The 9,548-nt window shown below is 43.5% G+C and overlaps 1 long non-coding RNA gene across 1 annotated transcript; it reads left to right on the forward strand.

Moving 5' to 3' along the window:
- The first annotated feature begins 744 nt into the window (after nt 1–744).
- Nucleotides 745–4,465, forward strand: LOC120102171 (uncharacterized). Its single transcript, XR_005503339.2, has 4 exons — nt 745–1,030; nt 3,322–3,388; nt 3,651–3,746; nt 4,336–4,465. It is a non-coding gene; the product is annotated as an uncharacterized LOC120102171 (long non-coding RNA).
- The last annotated feature ends 5,083 nt before the right edge of the window (nt 4,466–9,548 follow it).

Consider the following 9,548-nt stretch of genomic DNA (forward strand, 5'->3'; position numbering starts at 1 on the left):
GAAAAGTGCTGATGCTCACCTGACTGTCGCTTTTACTCAGCTTGGGATTCCAGCGGATGAACTAGTGCCACTGCGTTTAGGACAAGTCATCCTAAATCAACTAACCTGGTCTGGATAATCCCTCAAAGACGCGTTCAGAGGATGCTCCCTTCAGTAATGCTCGATCCTGTCACACTGACACTCAATAGTTATCATTACACTATAGTAGACCAAGCTGGGCTTATTTCAACACAAGGGTGTGTCCAATCTTGAAAAAGACAACAAAATAAAACATGCACATTGCATGAAGAATGAAAATGTTTACCACTGTGCTGAGACAACCATCTTAATCTAGATAGATAATCCTATGAGGCTTGCAGAATCAATCCACTGTTAATGGTCAGTAAATTGTCCCTAACTCAGTTTGGGATGATGCTTAGATCTCAGGGTTGCCTGAGCAACGATGCCAAAACACTTGAAAGCGGGAGTTGAACAAAAATTCTTCAAGTTGTCAACATCAGGCAGAGATAAACATCAGATGAACACTGGCAGCCTAATTTTCAATCTACATGCCAGGAGTGTGGCCCAAAGCTTGTTCTACTTGCCAGGCAGAGTCTTGACAAAGCTCCACAGTGGGCCACCAATGAGAATGAAGAGCCCTTAGGCTTGCAAACCCCAGCCAATGGGCTTCATTGTGTCTTTTGCCTTTATTAGGTAGCTGTTCCCAGGGGGCCAATGAAGTTTCTCTTCCCTGGAGAGTTAAGCCTCTATGGCTGTAGAGTGGAGGGGATGGCTTGGCTTTGTGGAAACCAGGGAAGTTCCCGTTTGTCCCTCTAATGATGCAGATCTTCACTTTAGTAGTACCAAGCTGAATATTTTGACACAGAAACTTAGGGTCGCCATCATCTGCAGCCCTCACTATGAAACAGAAGAGTAAGGAAGCTTGAAGAGCCTCTTGATTCCCAGGTTTCCAAGCAGCATCTTCAGTTTCCCTGTCTGTTTCTGGGACTCTCAAGCTGATAGTGGGAGACTTCCTTTCCTAAAGGAGCAGGTAGCTGAAGCCCCTGGGATCTACCTGGGGTTTCTCTTTCCTGCCCCTTCGCTGCCTTGGGACTAGACAATACTGTAATACATCTTCCTGCCCCTTTTAACCACACCTTTTAGCCAGCGACCTAGTAATGGCTTGCAAGTTTAATGCACCCTAAAACATTTGCAATTACATTTGTGAGTGTGTGTGTGCGTGTGTGTGTGCGCGCGCGTGTGTGTGTGTGTGTGTGTGTGTGTGTGTGTGTGTGTGTGAGAGAGAGAGAGAGAGAGAGAGAGAGAGAGAGAGAGAGAGAGAGAGTCACATTCTGGCCCGTGTGCAGAGGTAGGTACCGTTCTTAAAGGGATTGTGTGCTTGCACCTCCTCCACAGTATGAGAGTACAGTCCTGCTGTTGCTAGGAAACACTACAATCCCTCGACCTTGATGCGTGTGCTTTGCCGAAAAGAGCCCAGCTGGACCCTTGAGCCTGCAGAGTCTATTTCACGTACTTCCCGCCAAACTTGCTCTTCTGTATAGAGCTTCTGGCAGCCTTGGGAATGCCTGCTGCGGCGGCTTGAGGGGAATCGGGGATTATCTGGAGATCTGTTGCATTCCTCTCCTTCCCCCCAAAGGAGAAGGAAGTATCCCACCCTCCGCAAAAAGCCGGATTCCCTCCCACCCCCTGTTCCTTTCAATAAGTGCTTTGGTGCCCGGCCAGCCCCTTGGGATGTGCGCGTGTTCTCAGTGTCTCCACCTGCTGGTACTTAGTTAAGCTTCGCTGTGCGGTGTTAAAATATGGAAAATATAAAATTGGGATAGACCTAAAAGAAGAGCCGAGGATTTCGCGTGAAGAAAGAATAGTGATTTGCTGACAAAAAGAGAAGCTCAACAGCACAGAAACAGTCATCTGTTATAACAAATCATTTGTTCCTTAAATCATATAGTGGCAAAGATGTACTAATATGGAATATTTGTAGGAATTTAGTCATGTACACAGAAAAATATAAGCATTGAGAACGAGGCAGTGTGGAGGTACACACCTGTAACCCCAGCGTGTGAAGTTCAAGATCATCTGCCCCACAGCAGGTTCTATGCCAGCCTGACTGGGTGAGACCCTGTCTCAAAACACAGGACGAGCCTGCAAAGTTCTCGCCGTAGTCCCTGTTCAGAGAACTGTACTTCTGCCGCTGAGATCTGGGACCACTGATGTCCACGTCAGTAGTCTTTGAAGCTGGCAAGAGTGGTGCACACCTTTGATCCCAGCACACTGGGGAAACAGAGGCAGGCAGATCTCTGTGAGTCGAAGGCCAGCCTGGTCTACAGAGTGAGTTAGTTCCAGGACACCAGATAGTAAGCTTGTCTCAAAAGACAAAACCAAAACAAACCAAAACAAACCAAAACAAAAAAATTTTTTGAAAAGTATCTTTCACTGAGTAATCGGTCTTTTCTCCGAGGTAATTGTCCAGAGAACCTTTAAAGCCTTCAGCTTACCTACTGTAGGAATGTGTCTCCCTGGGGCTGGGCAGATAGCTCAGTGATTAAGGCTAAGAGGGAGTATTGCTCTTAGTTTGTTTCTCAGAAACCACTCACAACTCCCAGGAAGCTCAGCTCCAAACACTTATACACACACCCACACTCGGACAGACACATACACACATAATTTAAAACAAAAATAACTTAAAAAATAAGAATGTGTCTCCTATTATTTTGAAAGAGGGGCGGGCAATGACAGTTTGGCCAGGTTAGTCCCACAGCTCCTATACACTTGACTGAATGACTTTTCCCAGGCCTGGAGTCAGATTCCCGGGAGCACACCTGGAGACGTGTTGCAAGGATTGCTAGTTGAATGGTGTTGCAAGGATTGTTAGTTGAATGGCGATGCAAGGATTGCTAGTTGAATGGTGTTGCAAGGATTGCTAGTTTAATGGCGATGCAAGGATTGCTAGGTGAATGGTGTTGCATGGATTGCTAGTTGAATGGAAGGAGAACTCACGGCAGTGGGAACTGCAAACTGTTTCAATACGAACATGTCAGAATCTATTCATTATAAAGTTTGTCTTCTGTTAGAGACTTAGGGTGGGTCTTAGGGCGTGAGGGTTTGTGCCTAGATCAGATGTTGGGGGGGCAAATATATAATTGGGTATCTTGTGTATATGCAACAGATGATTAAATGATAACCTAAAGTTTTTAAACTTAGCTATAAATTAAGTTTATCTTATAGATGAGCTGCAATAACTTTAAAAATTAATAGAAAGATCAATAAAAATTCTGTTATACCCGGTATAATAAACTCTGCTTTAACTACTGTCTCAAATAGGAGCGAGTGCTGTTTTCTTTTTCTGTAGACATAAGCGACACCTAGAGGACAGAGAGCTCAAAAACAGGTCAGTTATTTTTCACGAAGCATTAGTTCCTATCAATTAACACTTTGAGGTGGCGAACACAAATTTATATGTATTGTCGTCAAAAGGTATTTGCATATTTTTGAATCCACTGATATTTTAAGAAACAAGAGTCAGTTAAAGTTGTGGCTTATGAATAGTGTTATCTATATATGTTTCCAAGAATATACCTGTTTTTTAGACTTAATGTTTTATTTTATTTTATTTTTTGCCCTGCCCCCTAAAGTTTTATCTTTATTTTAAGTGTACAGGTGTCTTCATGGATGTCTCTGCACTGCACATGTGCAGTACCTGAAGAGACCAGAAGAGGGTGCTGGGTCCTCTGAAACTAGAGTTGCAGGTAGTTGTCAGCCACCATTTGGGTGCTGGGAATCAAGCCTGGGTCCTCTGGAAGATCAACTCTTAACCGCTGTGTTGGGAGCCATTTTGCCACTTCTCTGAAGCAGAGAGAAAAAAATAAAAGGAGCGAGAGAAAGTCTGCCTGCCAGGCAGTTAATGCAGGTCAGAGCCTGTTGGCAGATTTCCTGGCCTGCTGAGGCATTGAACTATGAGGAAATGCCCCTGGGGTGCAAGGCTCCTAGCTGAAGAGTTTGTTGACCTTGGTGGAAAGAACAGAGGCTTTGGGGATGGGAAGGGATGCCTTGTGTACATTTTAGCAAATTGTCTCTGTTAGCTTGTGACTTTGTTTCTCACGATATTGTACTAAGAGAATTAAACTCCGGGTTGCCGCACTATTGACAGGACGGCTCTCCCGATTTCTAACCTCTGTCTCTGAGTCTTCTCTGTTATTCCTGCAATCAGCCTCACTCCCCAGTCAGAGGATTGTTTGACTTGGACTGGCAGGGCTGGTACACGGCTGAGCAAAGTATATTAAAGAGTATATTCCCAGGAAAAGACTTTTTAAATGAATATGTTTCCTGTGCTTACAGTTTCCTGTGCTCAGTTTCCTGAGAAGCAGTCGTCGTCATCGTCATCGTCATCGTCGTCGTCGTCGTTGCTGCTGCTATTGTAACTGCTTTGCTTTACAACTGTCATTAAATTCATCTCCAGAGAATCAGATGTCTGATTTGCCTTGGAATGAATTTTTTCCCAATATCTTATCCACTTGCCCAAACTTGTGTGTGTAAGATTTACCTGAGAAGAACCCCAAAAAGTAGAAACTTGTATTCATGTCACTAGTGGTTTCTTCCCAATGGGAAGAGAGGAAGACAAAGGTAATCTAAAGTCTGTGTGAAACCAAAATGTGTTTACATTTGTACATTGTTCTTGACAGGAATTTCTTATTGACAGTCAAAACGAATAAAGTTGAAATTGTACGAAGGCAAGGAGACAAGAGTAAAGAGGGAGTCAAGCTTAGATTTAGATGTTAATCCCTGAAGACCGTCCTTATTGACTACTAGAATTAGTGGGGTTGAGCCAAGGCTTATTGGAGGCAACTCAATGAGAATCACCCATTTTTCTCAGCTGCCTATTTTGCTTTTGGTAGACCATGTTGACACAAATCAGAACAACGTATTTACAAGCACTCAGTTCAAGCTGTCAGTCTGACTAGAGCAATTTATAAATCTCCACAGTCCCACAGAGTGTTCTAAGAAGGCTAGATGAAGCTAGACCATGTCTATAAGACATGTTCAGATTAATGTCCTGATGGCAATGCTCAACATAAAGTACTGGATCGTGCTGATATAATAGTTTCACATCAGCATTGTGCTCTGTTCAAGGTCAGGGTCAATTTCACATGGAAAGGAAATATTTGATTCAAGCTAAGTGTAGGTAGGGTTCAGTCAGACTTAGAGCCAAGATTCAGGTCAGTGTTGAAGTCACTGTCCAATAGTAGTGACCCTAGGATAACAATAAGAGTCAGAAGCAAGGATAGGACTAAAGTCAAGGTATGAGTCGGGATCAGAATCCCAGGTAGGGAAGGGATAAGCAAGGTCAGAGGCAAGTGATGAGCAGCATCGAGGTTAGGGTCAGAATCAGAGTGACGCAACGAGACTATGGTCAGTGTTAGGATACGAAGTCAACTGAGACTAAGGACTTGATTTAATCGGAGAGTCATTGTGAAGGCCACTCTCAGAGAAGAACAAATAAGATATGGATGATGCTTGGCCTCCATTTTAGGTAGTGATCGAATGTTATGATAAAGAACAAAGAGAGGATGTGAGGTCACATTGATAGAAGACTCTGGGTGAAGGTCAGAGGTGAAGTTTGGTTTAAATATGAAGAGTCAGTGTATGAATTTTGTGAGTGAGAGTTATAACCAGTTTCAGAGTAAAAGAAAGGTCTAGTTAAGAGGGAGGTGGTATAAGAGTAATGTTGGCATACTGCTGAGATCTATGGTGATGGTCGCAGTCAGGGTCAGTCAGGCTGAGTGTCAAGTACAGGGCCTAATAACAGCCAGGGTCATTGTAAATATTAGATACATGAAAATCAGAATCAGACTTGGGTGAATTTAAATTTCACTGTCAGAGTGAAAAATAGGGAAGGGTCAGGATGACCATGAGAGTGGGTTTAGTTGCTGTAAAGTTGAAAATCAGTTTTAAAACCAAATTCAGTGGTATATACCTCGAATACCAGCTACTCAGGAGGCAGAAAATTGGGGATAAGAGTTCAAGACTAGACTGGGCATTATAGAGAGAACCCATCTCAAGGAAAAATAAATGAAAGTAGAAAAACCTCACATTCATATTTAAGAGTATTAGTCACCTCGGTTCACAGTCATAAGGATCATGGTCTAGGTCAAGGGTCACATCAATGTCAAGATCAGGAAAGATCGAGGTCATGATTAGACTGTCAAGTGACTATCAAAGGCAGGTGAACTTCAAGGTCAGTGCTGGTCTAGGAAAAGGGGTAAGGGTCAGTGTTGAGATGAATATCAGGATCAGAGTCAGGCTTATATGAAGTCTCAGTTGAGGGACTTTTTAGATTAGTCTGGTCCATAGGTATGTCTATAGAGCGTGTTCGTGATTGTTAACTGATCTAGTGAGACCTAGCGCACTGTGGATCAAGCCAGTCGCTTGGCACTCTGAGCTGGTTAAGAGTGGAGAGGGATAGTTGAGCAACAAGCAAGAATGCACTTATTCTATTTGCTCTTGACTGTGGCTGTGACCAACTTCTTGAGTTCCTGTCTTGACTTCCACCACATGACGGGGGTTGCCACTGGGATTTGTAAGCCAAATAAACCCTTTCCTCCCCTAAGATGCCTTTTGTCAGGATACTTGATCACTGTCACAGAAATAAAACTGTAACAGTCAGATTCCTCATCAATGCCAGTATGATAGTGATGGTCACAGAACCAATGTGGAAGTAGATGGAAGACAGGGCTAGGTAACTCCTCATTTAATTAATGAGGTAGGTGACCAACAACATGCCTAGGGTAGAGGTCAAATAAATGACCAGGATAAAGATTGAGTATCAACATCTATGTCAGACTGAAGGTTAGATCGGAAGACATTTCAGGTCTACTTGATGAACCGAATCAGGGTAGGAATGAGAATTAAATTTAGAGTAAGGCACAAAAGCAGAGCATCACAGTCACAGCCGGAGTGGAGCACTGTGTCAGAATAAATGTTGGGATTCCATTTAGGCATGGTTAGCTTGAGAGTCAGAGCTGGATTGACAAACGGTGTCAATGGAAATAATTGTCTGCTCGAGGACAGGGTAAAGGAGACAGCCTGTCTGAGGCTCATTATTAAGAAGAGAGGGGCTAGTTGGAAGTGACACGTAGGGTAATTATTAGTGGAGGAAGGAGCGACAATGAAGGTCAGATTCAGGGTCAGGGCCAGCATGAATGTCAAGGTGAGAATCAGAGTCCACACCTGGCACAGGTCAGCGTTGGCTGAAGATTGAACTGAGTCATGGCCAGGATAGCACTGAAAAGAGGCAGAGGAGGACTCAGGTCCAGAGCATTTCATAGTGAGGGTGGATCTACACCTAAGGTTCAATGATAAGAGTCAAAGTCAAGGTGAGAGTTCAGGTGAAAGGTCAGATTCAGTGTCATGCTCAATCTGAGACTGAGCGTGCCTAGAACCTGACCTTGGCTATCCCTATGTTCTGAAAACCTCTCGGCTTTGGCAGTGGCTGCGATGCTGACCTTGATTCAGATCGATCTTTACTCTAACCCTTGACCTTGACTCCCAGCATTACCTGAGCAGAGAGTCACTCTGATCCCCAGCATGGTGCCTTCTATCTGAAACTTACCTGACTATCAAGCTGATACTTTCTCTCAGGTAAAAGCTGAACCTTACTCTGTCTTCTCTTTGATCCTAAGTCTGTCCATGGCTGTTACCTGGATGGTCCTTACTTTGACCCTCATACTGACTTTCACTGAACTCAACTCTCAAACTCAGTAATAATTCCTAATAATTCCCCCCACATTTCCTGTCATATGCCCTGACACTAACCCTCACCTTGACCCTCTCTTTATTCTAGCCTTGACCTTTATGAGCCTATCCCTTGCTGTGATCCTTACCTTGATTCTTGCACAGAACTTGAATATTACTATCTTAACCCACTCATGAACATGATTTTCACCATTAACCGCAACTCTGAACTTTCACTTTGACATGACTCTGAGCCTTAACCACACCCTGGTCTTTATACTGACACACTCATCCTTCCTGTGACCCTTGTTGTGGCTTGAATGAGGATGTCCCCCATAGGCTCAGATGTTTGAACACTTGGCCCCTAGTTGATGGTGCGATTTGGGGTGGTTTGGGAGCTGTGGTCTTATTGGAGAAAGTATGTCACTGGAGGTGGCTTTGAGAGTTTAAAGGCTCTGTGTCACTTCCAGTTTCTCTTTTTTTACATTGTATTTGGTTGAGGTTGTGAATTCTCAACTTTCTGTTCCTGCCTGCCACTTGCTGTCATACAGCCTTGCTATGATCAACCTGAACCATAAGACTAAACAAACTCTTTGTTTTATAAATTGTGGTCATGGCTTTGAAAAAACTCATCCCGATGATGACTCTCACCCTCCTTTTACTATAATTCTTATCATTTCTCCAGCTGTGAACTGAGTCCTACATTAACTCTTGCCTCGCACTGACACTGAAATGGACCTTTATCTCGCTTCTCCCTCTCTCCCTTTGAACAATATCCCTTATCCTCAACCCACTCCTCAGTTCCCCTAGACTCTAATTCTAACCCTCCTCCTGATCCTGGGACTGGGATTTAGATTCATCTGAGCCTTGACTCTTGCCTGATATTAGTCACATCATGATATCCTACGATAGTGATCTTGACTTTCAACTTAACACTATCACTGGTCATCATACTAACACTGACCTTGACTCTGACTCTGATCTTCACTTGCCCTCTAATGCTGACTTTTAACCTGACCCTCTTCACCTGAACCCTGATACTAAAGTCTTCACAGCAGCCCTCATCGTGACTCTGAAGATCACACTGACAGAAAGCCTCACACTAACTCGTGCCTTGATCCTCAGCTGCACTCTTATGTGATCTGGACTATGATCACCATATTGAGTTTAAGCATGATGTCTTTACACGTACACATTTCAGTTTCATCATACTTTCTTTCCTTGTGGCTTGAGATGAGAATAGATTTTGAGAACTATACGTATTTATCAACTTGCTTATATTTGATAAACTTATTTTCAAATATGCTTTGATTCATGTTAGCATGGTCTAATGCAGTGGTTAAAGAAACCTTTCTTATTTGTTACTATGGTAACAGAGTTACGACGGCTTATACATTAGACAGATGAAACCAAAAACTTTCACGTGAGTCCAAACCAATTCAAGTACTGTAGAGAAGCCTCCTGGCTTGACAGATGGACACAGATGTTCTGGGACCCACATACTGTCACTGGTCTTTACTATCTTTTATTAAGCAGGTACTGGGTAGAACAGACTGACTGGCAGCACAATCCAGACAGTGGGGAATGGCAAGTAGCAGAGCACACAGATTACAAGGATTTAGTCATGGTTCACAGTTATGGCTTACTGCTGTGGACTTGAGCTGTTGCAACCATCCCGGCAGGAGGGAAGACACTCTAAGAGTCATTTGTGTCCCTTTGGCTGTCATAGTATGGAAATAATAGGCTCTCACAAATTGAAATTTCCTCAGGAATCTCATGTTGGTTACGGTCAGCAAAGGAAGAGGTTTCACACAGTTCTG

This window comes from Rattus norvegicus, chromosome 4 (assembly GCF_036323735.1).
Source record: "Rattus norvegicus strain BN/NHsdMcwi chromosome 4, GRCr8, whole genome shotgun sequence".
NCBI lineage: Eukaryota > Metazoa > Chordata > Mammalia > Rodentia > Muridae > Rattus > Rattus norvegicus.